The sequence below is a fragment of the Pempheris klunzingeri genome, chromosome 24 (genome assembly GCF_042242105.1).
Source record: "Pempheris klunzingeri isolate RE-2024b chromosome 24, fPemKlu1.hap1, whole genome shotgun sequence".
Taxonomy (NCBI): domain Eukaryota; kingdom Metazoa; phylum Chordata; class Actinopteri; order Acropomatiformes; family Pempheridae; genus Pempheris; species Pempheris klunzingeri.
This window is the reverse complement of record NC_092035.1, coordinates 7,382,203-7,401,128: the sequence shown is the minus strand read 5'-3', so window position 1 is coordinate 7,401,128 and position 18,926 is coordinate 7,382,203. Positions and strand designations below refer to the sequence as shown.

The 18,926-nt window shown below is 43.7% G+C and overlaps 3 long non-coding RNA genes across 4 annotated transcripts; 1 reads left to right on the top strand and 2 right to left on the bottom strand.

Annotated features, from left to right (window-relative positions):
• The first annotated feature begins 1,489 nt into the window (after positions 1-1,489).
• On the top strand, positions 1,490-5,139 carry LOC139223614 (uncharacterized). 2 transcript variants are annotated; one of them, XR_011586013.1, is made up of 6 exons: positions 1,490-1,638; positions 2,553-2,739; positions 3,379-3,422; positions 3,551-3,636; positions 4,061-4,208; positions 5,005-5,139. It is a non-coding gene; the product is annotated as an uncharacterized lncRNA (long non-coding RNA). The 2 variants fall into 2 exon arrangements; XR_011586014.1 differs by lacking the exon at positions 2,553-2,739.
• Positions 5,140-10,096: 4,957 nt separating this feature from the next.
• Positions 10,097-10,521, bottom strand: LOC139223435 (uncharacterized). The gene is made up of 2 exons (XR_011585993.1): positions 10,487-10,521; positions 10,097-10,341 (listed from the first exon to the last, which is right to left on the bottom strand). It is a non-coding gene; the product is annotated as an uncharacterized lncRNA (long non-coding RNA).
• Positions 10,522-12,357: 1,836 nt separating this feature from the next.
• LOC139223455 (uncharacterized) lies at positions 12,358-12,900 on the bottom strand. Its single transcript, XR_011586000.1, has 3 exons — positions 12,855-12,900; positions 12,668-12,755; positions 12,358-12,472 (listed from the first exon to the last, which is right to left on the bottom strand). It is a non-coding gene; the product is annotated as an uncharacterized lncRNA (long non-coding RNA).
• Positions 12,901-18,926: the final 6,026 nt, after the last annotated feature.

Here is an 18,926-nt window from a genome sequence, read left to right as displayed (position 1 = left end):
GTCTGATGTGGTGGTTTGCAGCACAGGGGCCCCCCAGGGAACGGTACTGTCACCTTTCCTCTTCACCCTGTACACATCAGACTTCAGGTACGCTACAGACAGTTGTCACCTCCAGAAGTTCTCTGATGACACTGCCATCGTGGGGTGTGTGTCAGAGGGGAACGACTGTGAATACAGGACGGTCATCACGGACTTTGTCGGCTGGTGTGGACGAAACAACCTCCTAGTCAACGCCAGCAAGACGAAAGACTTCCACAAGAAACCCTCCATCACTGCACCAGTGAGCATCCAGGGACTTGGCATCGAGAGAGTGAGGACATACAAGTACCTGGGTGTTCACCTTAACAATAAACTGGACTGGACAGACAACACTGACTCTCTCTACAAGAGGGGTCAGAGTCGACTATACCTGCTGAGGAGGCTAGGATCCTTTGGAGTGAGCAGACCACTCCTCAGGACCTTCTTCGAGACTGTGGTGGCATCTGTGGTCTCATATGCAGTGGTGTGTTGGGGAGGGGGGTGCTCTGAGCGGGACAAGAACAGGCTCAACAGACTAATTAAGAGAGCCGGCTCGGTCTGTGGCTGCCCCCTGGACCCCATAGAGGTGGTGGGAGAGAGGAGGACCTTGTCCAAACTGTCCTCCATCTTGGACAACACCTCCCACCCTCTGCATCAGACTGTGGGGGCCTTAAGCAGCTCCTTCAGTCACAGACTGATACACCCCAGGTGTAAGAAGGAGCGCTTCCGCAGGTCCTTCATCCCGACTGCAGTCAGACTGTACAATGCTGCATTATAGTCTGCTGCACCAACCACCACCACCACCTGTGCACTTTACTATAACATAAACTGTACAATAATTCTCACCCCACTTCACTTCACCCTGTTGTTGTTTGTCTCTGTAATTACATTTCTTTGTGTACATAGGTTTTTACCACTGTATATATTATATTATATTCTGCTATTTAATTTTTCTAATTCTATTATATTCTGCTATATAATTTTTCTAATTCTATTATATTCTGCTATTTAATTTTTCTAATTCTATTATATTCTGCTATTTAATTTTTCTAATTCTATTATATTCTGCTATTTAATTTTTCTGTCCCTTTGAGCTGCTGTAACAGCAAAGTTTCCCCACTGAGGGATCAATAAATAAATATCTATCTATCTATCTATAGTTCCTCCTACAGGACACAAGGGGGCGCTGTGTCTTCAAAAATGCAAAACACGTGAAGCCAAACTTGTACCTGCTCCGTGGGATGAACTCGGCTGAGGGTCCGCGGTAGAGCGGGTCGTCCCCCCCCCCTCATGTAAAAGCGCTTTGAGTAGTTGAAGTAACTAGAAAGGCGCGAGACAAATACAGACCATTTACCATTTAACTCCCTGAAATAAATGTGTTCCATTTTGCTGTGGATGATTAACACCCGTAGTTTCTACATCGACAGAGCTGCTGCTAAACTTTCCTGCTGCGACGGTGCTCGTGTTGAGGAAATGACGTCATGAGCAGGTGACGTTGAACCTGAGCGGATCGTTGGAGTGTTTTTCTGCTCGAAAAAGATGTTTGGAGGACGAAAGGAAAGGTGGAGAAGGACTCGAGGAAAACACCACGAAGACGCGGAGCTGGCTTTGGTTAATGAGGTCAGTCTGAGGCTGAGTGGCCGCACGGACAGACACATACACAACACACAGCTAGCTGTTTAGCTAACGCTAGCTAACCATGCTAACAGCTGCCACATTTTACTGCTTTCTGAGGCGGATAAACAAATCAGCCAGCGGCCAAGTTCACCAGACTGATGACTAAATGTAGCTTATTATGAGAAGGAACGTGTTTTATTTTCACACCGTTACTATCAGAGGAAATCAGCACCGCCTATTGATTAGCTTCGCTACAGTGACAGACAATCAACACCAGGAAAGAAAAGCCAGCAACAGACACTAAACACTAAACTCACTATGATTTCAAGTTTGTAACTCGGTGGATGATGTTCATTTAAATAACCAAGCTGCTTGCGGTTAAATAGCAGCAGTGTTTCTAGTTTTGGCTACAACTGTCCAGTCTGGCTGTTATAAGATAAGATATTCCTTTATTTATCCCACAATGGGGAAATTTCAAGTCAGCAGCAGTTCTGATTCACACATACAAGATACAGTTCACACATACAAAGAAAGGGAATAAAAAATATAAAATATATATATGTTTACATGTACAGTATATACAAACAATAATGTATGGTGAAAGAATGATAGAATGAGGTGAGATAGAAAGGCTATTGCACATGGGGAAAATATAAAATATATAAATATATATGAAATATTGCACTTGTTACTATTTTCTTGGTCTTTGGTTTACTGGGAGCAGATTTGGTTGTAAAGTCTGATGGCAGCAGGGAGGAAGGACCTGCGATGCCTTTCTTTGGAGCATCGTGGGTGGCGAAGCCTGTCACTGATGGAGCTTTCCAGGGCTCTTACAGTCTCATGTAGGGGGTGGGAGACATTGTCCATGATCGATGACAGCTTCGCTACCATCCTCCTGTCACCCACCACCTCCACAGGATCGAGGCTGCAGCCCAGGACAGAGCTGGCTTTGTCCACCAGTTTGTTCAGTCTCTTCTTCTCTGCTGCCGTGATGCTGCTGCTCCAGCAGACCACACCGTAGAAGATGGCTGATGCCACCACAGAGTCATAGAAAGTCCTCAGGAGGCCCTCCGCCACTCCGAAAGACCTCAGTCTACGCAGCAGGTGGAGTCTGCTTTGGCCTTTCTTGAAGAGTGCCTGAGTATTAACAGTCCAGTCCAGCTTCTTGTTGAGGTGAACACCCAGGTACTTGTAAGAGTCCACAATCTCTATGTCCGTTCCCTGGATGTTCACCGGAGAGGGAGGGTCTTTGTGCCGACGAAAGTCCACTACTAGCTCTTTGGTTTTTCCGGCATTAATCCGGAGGCAGTTCTGCTGGCACCAGTCCACAAAGTTTTTGTTCAGCTCTCTGTACTCCCCCTCGTCTCTGTTGTTGATGAGACCGACGATGGCTGAGTCGTCAGAGAATTATTATTATTTCTGTAATTGTAGGCAGATTTCTGATGATGATCACCTTTAGGATCAGAAATAGATCACTCAGTGCTTCCTTAAGCACATTGCATTCAAATGTCAGTGATCACCATTAATGTCCAAGTATTTAGTTACTGAAGTTTAACAGCAAGTTTCAAAATGTATCTCAGCAATGTAAATGTAAAGAGAATGAAATGAGAGAAAAGTCATCAGTGCAAATATCCACTTTTTTATTTCCTACATCAGATGTGTGCAGCCTTGTTCAACATGAAGGTGATACAGCTGTAACTTCTGATCACTTATTGATTGATTCTTTTCCCTTTCGTGCTTCAGGTGGGCTGGTGTTCACTGCTGAGGAGCAGAGGAAGAGTCTTCAGGTTCGTCCAAATCCTCCTCACTTTTTATTCATCGGCATCCTGCAGTTCTCCACTTTCCAGCGCTGCTGCTGACTGTAAACACCACTTGTATGAAGTGTAATTGTTGTACCATTTTCTCCCTCTTGCAGATGTGCGGACTGAAGCGACAGCACGTTTGAAGAAGAGGAGCGTTCTGCAGCCACTGAGGGAACGTGCTCTGTGCCGAAGCTCTCAGGTAGGTTTATAATCTAGAAATTAGAAATAGATAGATAGATAGATAGATAGATATTCCTTTATTTATCCCACAATGGGGAAATTTCGAGTCATCAGCAGTTCTGATTCACACATACAGGATACAGTTCACACATACAAAGAAAGGGAATAAAAAAATATAAAATATATGTATGTTTGCATGTACAGTATATACAAAAAAATAATGTATGGTGAAAGAATGAGGTGATAGAAAGGCTATTGCACATGGGGGAAAATATAAATATATAAATATATATGAAATGTTGCACTTGTTCCTTTTTTCTTGTTGGAGCTAGTTTGTGATTCCATGATGCGATTAGCATCTTTCACTTTTAAAATGTTGTGCTGTTTTTTGAGATGGTTTTCCCAAACGAAGATGACAAAATCGCCCCGTGATCTTCTTCTAGTGTGACAGGTGTCTGTGGTGCAGTGGGTTAAGTCGCAGTCAGAAGAGGCACTGAAGATCAGAGGTGCTGGGTTCAATCCCGGTGTGTGGCAATAGTGCAAAAGAAGGTGTTTTGCGAGGGCTGATTTATTTCCCCAAGGTGAAGTCAGGTATGCAGCTCATTTTATTGAAAAAGCACGTTAAAAAAAAAAGCAGCCATTTTGCTCATTATGCACTTTTTACATTTATAGGAAAAAAATACTTTCAGGCTCCAACCAGGTATTTTTCTACCTGCTTCCAAATTGGCATTTTATTTACCCTTAAACTCACCATTGCTGGGTTCAAAAATTAGCACCTTCACATTACATTCAATCCAGGACCAGTAAAATATTCTGGATTGATTCAGGATTCTGCTCCAAAATAAAATGGGGCCAGCTGTGGGTCATTCCTCAGGCAGGAGGTCATGGAAAGGTGCTATACAAATGCTGACCATAGGTGGATCCACAGCTTTGCCTTTTCAGTGTAGTTAAACCAAGGCAAAAATCACTCAATAGAAAACAGGAAACAAGATTTAGACAACTTTTTTTTTTTTTTTATTTAAAATACAAGACACAGTGAAGGTGCTGCTTGGCTCACTGGACATCCAGCAGGAACATGGAGGCAGATCCTGTCAGAGGAAGACTGAAGAGGAGCTGCTGGTCTACTTTCACCTCAAACCAGTTTCTGACAATTAGCTAGTAACTCTTGCAGCAGCAAAAAAGTAAACACAACAACTTGCACTTCATTTTACATGTCTTTATTTAGAAATCAGTGCTGTTTGGATCCACGGTTGATTCAGGTTCTCCTGGTGCATCCTGGGAACACACAAAAAAAAACAAGTTTTCTCTTTTGTTGATACATGAAGATGCTGCAGAGGAGTCATGTTGAATGCATTAATACTTACTACAGTCTGCTACTTTTCCACAGGACCTTCTGTTTGGATCCACGGCTGATTCAGGTTCCCCTGCTGCATCCTGGAAGACACAAAAACAGCATTACTTTGATCAAAGAGTGACCAGACAGAAGGTTAAACGTGTTCTCTTCATTTTAAATAAAGTTTAACGTGACAACATCCTGTGTTCATATTTACTGATTCCTCATCTCTTCCCACCAGACACCTGGAAACTTTTAGATTCTACCTTTACAAACTAGCACCAATAGAGAGAATTATCTACTGCAAGAATTTACAAATCTTCAATGTTTGTGCTCCAAGTCCAACATTTAGTGCCATTAACATCAGTTTGATGTGGATGAAAGTTATTAGTTTGCTCTGAGGAGAAAATAAAAGCTCACATTTCCTGTCTAAACACATTAATGTGACGTTCTGGGTAAAGTTGAGCGTTTTTACCACAAGCTGTTCCTGTCACAGGTTCTTCAGCCCAGACTCAGGACACGCCACCTGCAACGGAAGAGGTTTTCACAATAAAACTACAGTTCTTTACCAAAGTAAAAAGGAAATAAATGACATTATAGATGAAGTTCACCTGCAAACACAGACGAAATGTGATGAAGCTGCACCTGATCTCAGCCACAATAAACCACCAATTTGATGCTTAGCTTTTGGTCTTTAAACTAATTTAATCCGTTCCAAACAGCCCACATGCTAATGCTACATGCTAACACTAGCCAGCATGTTAGCCACTGATTAGCCACAAGGTGAAACTGATCAGTGATTATTGACCCTGCAGTCCGGTCATTAGCAGCAAACTCACTGCAGATGCTCACCAATTAAACAGGACTATAATGAACGTGACACTGAGCCTGAGCTTTAACTCTCCTGCTGCTGCAGCTGCTGAGTTACAGAAAACAGCTGAGAGGCCTGATGAGGAACTTCTAGATGTTCTAGTGCAAACACAGAACATTAGAACCATCAGTGTTTATTACAACAGTAATCTGGTACTTTGGTTCTCAAACAGGTTCATCGGCCACAATGAAACCACCAATATAGAAAAATGTATCAGCTGTGCACCTTAGCATGGTTAGCTAATTAGCTAGCTACTGAACACCCATTTGTTTGCATACCAAAACCAACTCCGCGATGTTTTCTTCCTCTGGACCTCCGAAGGACTGCATGAAGCACAAAACGAGCCCAAGCAAAGCGTCCCGGTGTTTGCAGCAGAAGGAGAAGAGCCGACTGGCGCCGGGTGAGTCAAACCTTCAGACTTTTATAGTGATGGACACACCATGCGGCAAATCACGTGGGAGGACACATTAGGATCATACCATTATGTAGTAGGGGAGACGCTCTGAAGACAGGAAGTGAGGTGGTACAGTCCAGGTACAGAGGACATAGTGATGGCTGATCGAGGCTTTGTTGAAGTTCGACACTTAATTGAAAAATGGTTAATTACTCGAGGCTTCAATGACACCGCGCTCCAGTAGGACATCTAGTGGTCAATAAGATGAAGTGCACTGGAGACGTGTCATTTCTTGGTTCATGGACTGTTTGGGCTTTGATTCTCCATCCTCATTCCTGTTCACTACACTACATGGCTGTATGGTTTCAAGCTGACACAATGAAATAGAAAATAAGCATGAACTCATGTTGTTGTCTTGTTTGACACGTCTGGTTGCAGGAATGAATGAATGAATGTCTTGTCACTGCAACGGGTTTAATGAAATTGAAAAGTAGTGGGCTGTAGCTGTATACCTGACATCAAGTCTGAATAGCCCATAGCTGAAAAGATGTTGAATAGTGGGCGTTCAGTAGGCTAGCTGGCAAATGTGATCTCATTTCAAATGTTTAATTAGTTTCAGTAAAGTGGGGGTGCTTGTGTAACTGTTTCTGAGTTTTCATGAAGAGAGAGTCCTCGTCTGCTGCCCCCTTTGTGCCAGTAAACTCCAACACCACAAATCTGCTCCCCCCTGCAGAAGAACTGCAGCACCCAGCTGTGCAGGGACAAGTGGCTCCGACCGCCGGGGTCAAAGTCACTCTGTTTCACCGGCAAATACAGCAAGAGGTGAAGAGAGTCGGAGGAGTTTCCCCTGAGCTGCTGACCACGCAAGATGGAGATGGGGACACGTATGTACAGGTAGGTGCATCTCAAAACATTCAATTCAAAAAGTGAAACTCATATACTATACAAGACCAAAGTCAACGCAGCCGTCTACCAGCACATTTTAGAGCACTTCATGCTTCCATCGGCTGACCAGCTCGACGGAGATGCCGAGTTTCTTTGGCAGCAGGACTTGGCACCTGCCCACACTGCCAAAACTACCAAAACCTGGTTTATTGAGCACGGCATTACTGTGATCGATTGGCCAGCAAACTCCCCCGACCTGAACCCCATAGAGAATCTATGGGGTGAGAGAATAGAGACCCCAGACCCAACAATGCAGACGAGCTGAAGGCCGCTCTCAAAGCAACCTGGGCTTCCATAACACCTCAGCAGTGCCACAGACTGATGGCCTCCATGCCACGCCGCATTGATGCAGTAATTCAAGCACCACACGCGAATGCAGTACGACAGGATGATGTTAGCAGGCTAAAGAGCACCGCGACGGGTGAGTTAAATGGGACGAGCTGTGTGGAGGTACAGACTATTTCAAGCTTCCCTCTCTGATGCTGATGCTGCTTCTTTTACGGTTTTCGCTCATTTCTTGAACTCAAAGTCAAGTGCTACGTATTTAAATCCGTCTCTCTGTGGCTCTGTACCTGGACTGTACCACCTCACTTCCTGTCTCCCTTCCTACTTTCACATAATGGTATGATCCTACTCTGTTCTCGCATGTGATTGGCCGCATGGTGGCCCATCACAATAAAAGTCTGAAGATGTGGCTCTCCCGACGCCATTCGGCTCTTCTCTTCCAGCTACAAAGAATCAGACACTTTGCTTCTGCTTGATAAAGTCTTTGGAGGACCAGAGGAGGAAACAGCATGGAGACGCGGAGTTGGCTTTGGTTAATGAGGTCAGTCTGAGGCTGAATGACCGAACAATCACAAACAAATCAGTAGTCAGTTGTTAGCTAATTAGCTAATGCTAGCTAGCATGTTACTGCTACATTTTACTGCTGCTTGAGGAGGATATATGCTAATATATATATATATGCTAATAAGGGCACAACAGTTTCTCTGTGATTTTAGGGTATGTTGGTGGTTTCATTGTGGCTGATGGTTCTGATGTTCTCTGTGTTTGTCCTAGAACCTCCAGAAGTTCCTCATGGATCCTGCAGTTGCTTCAGAGGGAGAAAGAAGACCAGTGAACACAGACACTCTGCAGCAGCAGGAGAGTTAAAGCTCAGACTCAGTGTCACATTAATTTAAAGTCCTGTTTAATTAGTAAGAGTGTCTGCGGTGAGTTTGCTGCTAATGACTGGACTGCAGGGTCAATAATCACTGATCAGTTTCACCTTGTGGCTAATCAGTGGCTAACATGCTGGCTAGTGTTAGCATGTAGCATTAGCATGTGGCCTGTTTGTATTAATAAATCAGTGGTTTATTGTGGCTGAGATCAGGGGAACCACAACCAGCAGCTTTGAAGTGAGAAATCACAAACTTTATTGTCACATTTAGTTCCTTTTTACTTGGGTAAAGAGCTGTAGTTTTATTGTAACTCTTCCGTTGCAGGTGGTGTGTCCTGAAGAACCTGCGACAGGAACAGCTTGTGGTAAAAACTCAACTTTACCTAGAATATCAGATGAATGTGTTTAGACAGGAAATGTGAGCTTTTATTTTCTCATCACAAAGCAAACAATCATTTTCAAACTGATTTCTTCCTGAACTACTTATTCCACTTTTCTAATGATGATTTCCAGGTAGACAACAGTTCTATAATGTTAATGTTGGAATTGGAGCCAATAAACATTGAAGATTTGTGAATTCTTGCAGTAGATAATTCTCTCTCTTGGTGCTTGTTTGTAAAGGGAGAATCTAAAAGTATCCAGGTGTCTGCTGGGAAGAGATGAGGAGTCAGTAAATATGAACACAGGATGTTGTCACGTCAAACTTTATTTAAAATGAAGAGAACAATTTCCAAATGAACAGATCACAAGTTTAACCTTATGTCTGGTCACTCTTTAATAAAACTTGTGCTGTTTCTGTGTTTTCCCAGGATGCAGCAGGAGAACCTGAATCCAAACAGAACTGTGTTTGTATGAGAGCCTCAGTTTAGCACTGATTTCTACATAAAATGAAGTGCAAGTTGTGTTTTGTTACTTTTATGCTGCTGCTCTTTATGGAAAGAGTTCATAGACAAACTGATTTGAGGTAAAAGTAGAGCAGCAGCTCCTCTGACATGTTTGTATTGGTCTTAATCATTGTCTTCTTCTGTCTCACAGGATCTGCCTCCATGTTCCTGCTGGATGTCCAGTGAGCAAAGCAGCACCTTCACTTTTCTTAAATAAAAAGAGGTTTTGTCTTAATATTGTTTCCTATATCTTTGATATTGTGAGTGATTTTGCATCAGCTTAACTGCTGTGAATCCACCTCTGGTCAGTATTTGTGTAGTGCCTTTTACATGACCTCCTCATTCACACTGACCCAATTTTGGAGCAGAATCCTGTGTTTTACTGGTCATAGATTCAGTTTAATGTGAAATTGATCATTTGTGAACCCTAAAAAAAAACCTCACTTTAGGACTGTAAGCAGGTAGAAATTTTTTTCAGTGATTTTTGTACTGGATTTAGAGGCAAAAAACACTTTGTAATAATTTTTTTATTCCCCCCTCTGCCACAATAGGAAATATTTAGCCAAAATATTTTTTCCTTCTCGCTATTACAATAGAAAATACTTAGTAAAAATTTTACCAAGTATTTACTTAGTAATATTTTCTCCTCTTCAAATTAACCCTCTTTTTCCCCCTCTAAATCAAGTGCACAATAGCTGCCACTTTGGAAGAAAATACTTAGCAATTTTACTCTGGATTTAGAGGCAAAAAACACTTAGTATATTTTTTTTTCTTCTCTCTTACAATAGAAAATACTTTTTTAAATTTTTCCCCTCTTTAAATGAACTCCCTAAAAACGAGGGAAATCCCCGCCTAAAATTTTTCTAAGTGTTTTTTGGGGTTTTCAAATAAAAAAGCTGCATAACCATTTACTTCAGCCTTTGGAAACGCCGGGGAGATAGACCGCCCCCCCCAGTCTTGCCCTCGCAAGTCCCTTCTCGTACGCGACAGGCACTCATGCCGACAGCGGGGATCGAACCTGGCACCTCTGATTCTTCAGTGCCTTGTATGGCAGCGACTTATCCCACCGCACCACAAGCCCTGTCGCACTAGAAGAAGTGCTCAGGTTGTATTTGACATCTTCATTTGGGAAAACCAGCTGAAAAAAAAGAGGGCACAACACTTTAGAGGTGAAAGATGTTAATCAGGTCATGGAATCACAAGTTAGCTCCAACAATACTTTATATTTTTAATTTATATATTATAAATATATCAACTCGTACAAAGACTGAAAAATAGCTCACCTGTACGCAGCACTTTGTTCTGCACATCACTACAGTCAAACTCTACTAATTAACTAGAAAAATTGCAATTCCTGAAGAAATTGCAGTGTAAATGCTGCTGCTGCTGCTGCTGCTGCTGCTGGTCTGGTGGCTCAAACGTCACTAATGAGCTGCTGCTCATCCGCTGTCACTCTGCTCACATGCAGCTCTTTTCATGGAGATTTGTGCTGCGACACCTGCGAGGAAGAAGAAGAATAAATAAATAAATCAGATAACAGTTACTAATGGCGCTTTTCCACTAGTACCTACTCGACTCGACCTTTTGGGTTTTCCACTAGACATAGTATCTGGTACCAGGTACTATTTTAGGACCTACTCGGTTCCAAGCGAGCTGAGTCGAGCCCAAAATGTGACGTCACCAGCCAGTGAGTGACGCCACTGGATGAGTCATGAGAGCGACTCGTTCACAAGAATCAAACCCGCCATTTTTAAACCGCTGGAAACAGACGGGGCGTTTTTATTATTTCTGGGAACGAGGTAAACGGCTACACGCAAACCAAATGCTCAATGTCCTTAGTTGTGTTTGTGCCGCATACAAATTACACCACCGGAGTTTCGGGCCGCCTTGCTATGACGACCCCGCCCACTTTGAGGTGGTACGCTACTGTAATGGAAAACAAACAAACCAACCAAACCGAGTCGAGCTAAAACTGTGTAATAGAAAAGCGCCATAACAATTGTGCTTCTTTCCCAACACGTACTGGCGGGAAAGGAGGGACGATGTCCCAGCCGGGGTTCAGACCTTTCTCCTTAGGGTGCTGAGTCAGCACCTGATCTCACTGAGCTACAGGTGAAGTCATGTGACTGTGCTCCTGAGCTGTTCCTCACTTCTTGGTACTTGTTCTCACCACTCAGTCCTGACAAGAAACGTGTGGAAAGAAACAGTCAGGATTTCATCTCTTCACCTCAGACTTCTCGCCATCAGTTGTGAAAACTCCTGGTCTTCATCCGGTTGTGGGTTCAATATTTCATCTGTTAGTGAATTGTTGAAAGCCGTCGCCTGTGGGATGGATTCTGTCTCCATCATCATTTGCTTTTGGTAGCGGATGATAAGAAGCAACATTTAAGACCTGAAACCCGCAGGTAGATCAAAGTATTAGAGTATTGTATTAGTATTGTACATTAGTATTGTGCATGTTCTAATGTGCCTCTTATCATCTGCTACCAGAAGCAAATCTGCTCTTCTTACTGATGATGGAGACAGAATCCATCCCACAGGCGACAGCTTTCAACAATCCACAACAGATGAGATATTGAACCCACAACTGGATGAAGAACAGGAGTTTTCACAAGAGCAGCTTTTCAATCATCAGCTGACTTTTAAAATGTCACGTAACCAGAGCAAACTACCTGAGGAGTTAGAGTGATCAGACTGTGCATGTTACCACCTCCCCTGGTAAAAGACTTAAGCTGGGACAGGCATGTAGTTCAGGCTAAAAGTCTGAGGTGAAGAGATTAAATCCTGACTGTTGACTGTTTCTTGTCAGGACTGAGCAGTGAGAACAAGAAACAGGGTTAAAAGAACAAGTACAAACTCCAGCCTGAGGAACAGCTCAGCAAGAAAACAGCTGATGAGGAGGATGGTTTGGAAACGCTTAAACGCTTAAATAACAAAGTAATTGATCTTAATCAGGTAATGGGATCACAAACTAGCTCCAACAATAACTAATTATATATATCAAGTCAGTATTAGTAGAAATAAACAATGAACAAGATGCTAAAATAGCTCCCTGTGGGCCCCACCTTGTTCTGCACGTCATCAGTTTCACATTGAAACTCCAGCTGGAGGACACGGTGCTCTCCTCATCCACTCTCATGGGAATGTGCTGGAGGTGTCGGGGTACTATGGACATCCAACCGGGGGCGGCGGCGGCTGCTGCTGCTGCTGCTGCTGCTGCTGCTCTACAAGGCGTGCACCATGGCGCTGCTCCACTGACGGCTTTTCAGCTTTAAAACACAACACAGCTGATGGGGAGAGGGTCCAGGCAGCAACCACACTCAGGAAATAAACTACACAACCATTTGAGCCATTAAGTCTTTTTCTTAAGCAAGAAATCAATACGTTGAAAATATCCTGCGTGTTTTCAATGTTCCATCTGCATTTAACAGAGCTGCTGGTAACACTGAGAACAAATCTCCTACCTGAGAGCTTCAGCACAGAGCACATGTTCCCTCAGTGGCTGCAGAACGCTCCTCTTCTTCAAACGTGTTGTCGCTTCAGTCCGTGCATCTGCAAGAGGGAGAAAATCGTACAACAATTACATTTTATACAAGTTGTGTTTACAGTCAGCAGTCAGATGAATAAAAAGTGAGGAGGATTTGGACGAACCTGAAGACTCTTCCTCGGCTCCTCAGCAGTGAACACCAGCCAACCTGAAGCATGAAAGGAAAAAGAATCAATCAATAAGTGATCAGAAGTTACAGCTGTATCACCTTCATGTTGAACAAGGCTGCACACATTTGATGTAAGAAATAAAAAAGTGGATATTTGCACTGATGACTTTTCTCTCATTTCATTCCCTTTACATTTACATTGTTGAGATTCATTCTTAAACTTCAGTAACTATTTGGACGACAAATAAAATATTTTGACATTAATGGTGATTACTGACATTTCAATGATCAGAGAACTTTGTCATACCGACACACGTTTACACATGGGGAGGTACGAAATTACATTCTCAGGTCCCGTTTTAAGCCAAGATAAATATCAAATAAATAAAATATAGAAAATAGAGGTCCTATATAAAACAAAATAGAAGTACTTGGTGCAGGTAGGTGTGTGGGCATGGGGGAGTTCAGCAGTCTAACAGCTTCTGGAAAGAAGTTCCTCAGCCTGGTGGTCTGGAGGGTGTGCGGGGTGGGTGGAGTCTTTTCTTGCATCTGCTAGTGTAAATGTCTGTGGTGGTGAGAAGGCCGCTCCCCACAGTCCTCTGTGCAGCCTTCACCACCCTCTGCAGAGCCTCCCTGTCTGCAGCAGAGCAGCTGCCGTGCCACACAGGGATGCTGGTGCAGAGGATGCTCTCCACCTCACGTCGGTAGAAGCTCCTCAGGACTGAGCTCCCCAGTCCGGTGCGCCGCAGCTTCCTGAGGAAGTAGAGATGCTGGTGGACCTTCCTGACCAGGCGGGAGGTGTTGCAGCTCCGGGTGAGGTCCTCGGTCAGATGTACCCCCAGGTACCTGAAGATGGACACCACTTCCACAGCTGCTCCTCTGAAGTGCAGGGGAGGGAGGGGTCGTCTGTCCCTCCTGAAGTCCACCACCATCGCCTTGGTTTTCTTCTCGCTGATGCAGAGGTTATTTTCTCTGCACCAACCCACCAGGCGCTCCACCTCCTCTCTGTACACGGACTCGTTGGTGATGCGTCCCACTACTGCTGTCGTCTGCGAACTTCACTATATGACAGCTCTGGTGTTCAGCAGAGCAGTCGTATGTCAGCAGAGTGAACAGGAATGCAAGTGTGCTTAGGAAACATTGAATGATCTATTTCTGTTCCTGAAGGTGATCATCATCAGAAATCTGCCTACAATTACAGAAATAACAGCCAGACTGGAGTCAGATCCGACAGAAATCGATGCTCTGACACTAGCTGTAGCCTGTGAAATGTTTCATGAGTAAAGACAAATACACAACTATTTCTCCATCTACTCTGATTAATGGCTGATTGATTGACTTATTCCCCCACTGTGCCAGGCAGTGGGGGAAGTGGATGTGGATAAACTCTGGAATATTTGGACACTCAGACCTCTCCAATATGCACACAGATGGCCTAAATAATGACCAAACAGGTTCACCAGCCACAATGAAAGCACCTAATGCCCAAAAATCACAGAGTAAAACTGATATGCCGTTATTAGCATATTTCCACCTGCTAAAATCTCATCATTCAGCTCAACAAGAGAAACGTTACAGTATTAAAACAATCAAGTGAAACAGGACATTGATATTTAACACAGACACAAACAACATGCGCTAAGAGGCCAAATAAAACTGCACCAAAACTAGAAACACTGCTGCTATTTAACCGCAAGAAGCTTCGTTATTTAATCATACATCATACAACATCATCCACCGAGTTACAAACTTAATAGTAAGTTTCTTTCCTCATGTTGTTCACTAGCTTGTTTGTTTGTCACTGTAGCAAAGCTGATCCATAGGTGGCACTGATTTCCTCTGATAGTAACAGTGTGAAAACTATAACAGATGAAATATACAGCATGCTCCTTCTCATAATAAGCTACATTTAGTCATCATTCTGGTGAATTTGGCCTCAAAAAGCAGTAAAATAACTTAACTTCCAGGTCGGCAGCCTGTTGCAGCAGCTTCCTTTCTACCTCTCCTTTTTTTCCTTTTTGTACCTCATGTTTATTTATTTCTATTTTTCTTTTGGTGTGATACTTTGTGTTTTGTAGCAACGTTTTAGTTGCTGTTATTTTTCTCAGTTATTTCGCATCGAAAATGCTCATTTACACCTGCAAAGAACTTCTGAGCTACCGTCATGGAGCCGGGGTTCCCTCTGCTCACAAACCAGAGGACGTATGGAGACACACCTGCCGTGGAAGAAGAGCCGGTGCAAAGATACGGGAGAGAGACCGGAGAGTTACACCGTTCCTGCCTTCACTCATTATGGGGAACGTGAGGTCGCTCGCCAACAAAGTGGATGAGTTAGTGGCTTTTGTCAACAACCAACAGGTCTACAGGGAGTGCAGTGTGCTTTGCTTCACTGAGACGTGGCTGCATGGGAATATTCCGGACAGTCTGCTTGAACTAGCCGGCTTCTCGCTAGAGCAGGCGGACAGAGGGAAACAGAGCCGTGAGAAAAGAGGAGGAGGCATAGCTGACTTTGTTAACTCGAAATGGTGCAATTCCGGACATGTTACGGTGGAGGAGCGTCTCTGCACCCCAGACATTGAACTCATGGCGGTGGATATGACACCCTACTATCTGCCACGGGAGTTCTCTCACGCCATCGCTGTTATTGTTTTCATCCCCCCATCTGCGGTGGCGAGGACAGCGAGTGACGTCATCCACTCGGTTGACGCGGGAAGCTGAGAGGCAAAACACAAATACAGGGAGAGGATTGAGGAAAAGATGGGACAGAACACCACCAAAGAGGTGTGGAATGGGATGAAGCAAATGACTGGCTGCAGTGTGACTCCATCTGGAGTACAGGGGGACCAGGAGTTAGCAACTGAGCTCAACCTGTTTTTCAATAGGTTCAACACAACCCCCACCCCCCCAACACCCCTGCTACCATCCACACGTCTGCTGAAGACTGTGTTCCCCTCCCCATCGACACCCACTCAGCCTCACCTTCAACACCAGCCAGGTTCAGCAGGAGCTCTTCAGGATTAAGAGGAGCAAAGCTAGCGGACCTGACAACATCAACCCCAGGATGCTGAAAGTGAGCGCTGGGCAGCTGGCAGCTCCTCTTCAATCTCTCTCTGAGGCTGACGACAGTGCCCGAACTGTGGAAGACCTCCTGCGTTGTCCCGCTGCCAAAGAATAGTCGTCCCAGTGGTCGACTGGTGATTCCAACGAGGTGAACGAGCTGGTGAGGAAGGCCAGCTCAGTGGTTGGACTGGAGCTGGACAGCCTGGAGACAGTGGCAGAGAGGAGGACAAAGGACAAGATCAAGGTCATCCTGAAAACCCCCCCTCACCCCCTCCATGATGAGCTGTGGCAGCTCATTCAGTCAGCGGCTCATCAATCAATCAATCAATCTTTATTTATAGAGCGCCAATTCATAACAGCATTATCTCAATACGCTTTACATAAAGAGCAGGTCTAAAACCGAACTCTTTAATAAGAGAGAGACCCAACGATTCAGGAATTCAACATTAAGGATTCAAGAATCCCCACATGAGCAGCATCAGATATTATATTGAGCATCAGAGGCAGGAAGAACTCCCCTTTAACAGGAAGAAACCTGGAACAGACCCAGGCTCAGTGTGTGCGGCTTCTGTCAGGGTCCGTGCTGGGTGGAGGTTGGAGAGAGAGAGGGAGAGAGGGAGAGAGAGAGAGAGAGAGAGAGAGAGACAGACAGACAGACACAAGACAAACAGCAACCAACATACTAACAGCGACTACAGCACTAACAATAGGAGTGTGACTAATGAATTAGCAGTATGTTAATATTGAAAAACATGACGAGTGGCCGACGATCCGCAGCAGTAATTCATGAAGCAGAGAACCACAGCAGGAGAATCAGGACCAGGATCCACAGGAACCAGAGAACCACATCAGCAGGACCAGGATCCACAGGAACCTGAGAGATGAGAAAAGCACAGAAAGGCTCCGGGGAAGATACCAAGTTAGTAGCAGACATTAAGCGGACATGAGACATAATGATGAAGAGGAAGAGGAGCCCAGTGCATCTAAACCTAAAGCAGCATAACTACTAAACTATAGGCCTTATCAAAAAGGAAGGTATTTAGTCTACTCTTAAATGTAGAGAGGGTGTCTGCCCCCCCGAACCCAAACTGGAAGGAGGTTCCACAGGAGAGGAGCCTGATAGCTGAAAGCTCTGGCTCCATCACTACTTTAGAGGACTTTGGGAACCACCAGTAGGCCTGTGTTCTGGGAGCACAGTGCTCTAGTGGGGTAGTACGGTACGATGAGTTCTTAAAGATATGATGGAGCCTGAACATTAAGAACCTTGTAGGTGAGGAGAAGGATTTTAAACTATTCTAGATTTTACTGGAAGCCAATGAAGAGAAGCCAGTACAGGAGAAAGATGGTCTCTTCTCTTAGTTCTCGTCAGAACACAAGCAGCAGCGTTCTGGACCAGCTGGAGAGTCTTTAACGACTTATTGGGGCAGCCTGATAATAACAAGTTGCAATAGAAGTGACAAATGCATGGACTCATTTTACTGCATCATTCATAGACAAGATGGGCCGGATTTTAGCAATATTACATAGATGGAAAAGGCAGTTCTTTGTCAGCCTGGCTATTGTGCTGAACAGAAATCTAGGGTTGCTTTTATTTTCTTCTATTAATGAGGAATAGTTGGCGGCTCTGGCATTACAGAAGGCCTTTCTATAGGTTTTAAGACTATCTTGCCAGATTAAACGGGAGTCTTTCAATTTGGTATCCTTTCAAGTTTCCACGAATATTGCTTAAGCTCCCGTGTCTGGGAATTTTACCAGGGAGCTTGTCTCTTTTCTTTAATTATCTTCTTTTTTAGAGGGGCAAGAGAGTCTAGCGTCATTCGCAGTGAGCCTGCAGCACTATCAACCACATAATCAATTTGGGAGGAGCTAAGATTAGCATGGGGGTCATCCATAGCACAGGGACACACTGGCTGAAATACTGAAGGAATCACCTCCTTAAATTTGGCAACAGCACTATCAGATAAGCATCTAGTGAGGACCTCTCTGTCATATAGTGCATAGTCTAGTAACAAGAAATCAAATGTTACCAGGTAATGGTCCGATAGAATAGTTATGTGGAAAGACTGTTAACTTCAATTTCAACACCATCAGCCAGAACAAGGTCAAGAGTGTGGTTAAAACAGTGACTGGATTCATTTACACTCTAGGAGAAGCCAACTGAGTCCAATAGTGAGACAATAGCAGTGCTGAGACCATCATTATCATCGTCCACATAAATATTAAAGTCACCTACTATAATCACTTTGTGGCTCATCCCACCCAGGACCAAGACCAAGGCTCACATAACATTCTACCTATCAACCATACTATTATATTTTAGCATTATCATCATTGTTGTAAACTTTATTATTATGTCATATTGAACTATCATTAATATGGTTGTTATTGGAACATTATTATTATTATTGTCATGAATTGTTCATAGCACTGATCTGTAAATAGCATCTGTAAACATCCTTCTGTATATTCTGTACATACTCTATATATATTTTTGCACTTGCTACTAATTGCACTTCTGGTTAGATGCCAAACTGCATTTCATTGCCTTGTACTGTACAGGTGTAATGACAATAAAGTTGAATCTAATCTAAAAAATATAGTATATTTTTATTACTATACGAGTAGTTATGGTTGATGGTAGCACTGTACTTGCACATATTTATCCATTCCATATTATATTATTATACCATACAGCAACACATCAGGCCTTCACAGCTGCACTATTCTCACACCTGCTGCTAATTAAATATGACATCACTGTCATAAATTGACACTTTCTTTTTAATGTGCGTTTCTATTGCACTTTTTGTACTTTAATGTTATACATTGGGCTGTTGCAACACCTGAATTTCCCCCATGGGGATCAATAATGGATTATTATTATTAAAATGTCAAAGCTGTTCACGTTAGCATGGTTAGCTAGCATTAGCTAATTAGCTAACGTTAGCATGGTTAGCTAGCGTTAGCTAATTAGCTAGCTTCTCACCACCATGTGTTTGTGTTTGGC